This window comes from Leucoraja erinacea, chromosome 8 (genome assembly GCF_028641065.1).
Source record: "Leucoraja erinacea ecotype New England chromosome 8, Leri_hhj_1, whole genome shotgun sequence".
In the NCBI taxonomy this organism is placed as follows: Eukaryota; Metazoa; Chordata; class Chondrichthyes; order Rajiformes; family Rajidae; genus Leucoraja; species Leucoraja erinaceus.
In genome coordinates this window covers 3,158,815-3,159,293 of record NC_073384.1, presented here as the reverse complement: position 1 = coordinate 3,159,293, position 479 = coordinate 3,158,815, and positions in this window count along the sequence as shown.

Genomic DNA, 479 nt, shown 5'->3' with positions numbered 1-479 from the left:
GAGTGAGTGAGTGTGTGTGTGAGGGGAGTGAGTGAGGGGGGAGGGAGTGAGTGAGGGTGTGTGTGTGTGTGTGTGTGTGTGTGGGGAGGGAGGAGAGGGAGAGAGGGAGGGTGTGAGTGCGTGTGTGGGTGTGTGTGCGGGAGTGTGAGTGAGTGTGTGGTGTGTGTGTGAGTGTGTGCGGGAGGAGGGTGCGGGGGAGTGTGAGGGAGTGAGGTGGTGAGTGTGTGTGTGTGAGGCGAGAGGGAGGGAGAGGGAGGTGAGTGAGTGTGTGTGTGTGTGTGGTGTGTGGGTGTGTGAGGGAGGGCGGAGGGAAGAGAGGGAGTGAGTGAGTGAGGTGAGTGTGTGTGTGTGTGTGGGGGGGGCGGGAGGGGGTGTGGGTGTGTGAGTGAGTGTGTGTGTGAGGGGGGGGAGGGAGGCGGTGAGTGAGTGCGTGTGAGTGTGTGTGTGTGAGAGGTAGGGGAGAGGGGAGTGAGTGAGTG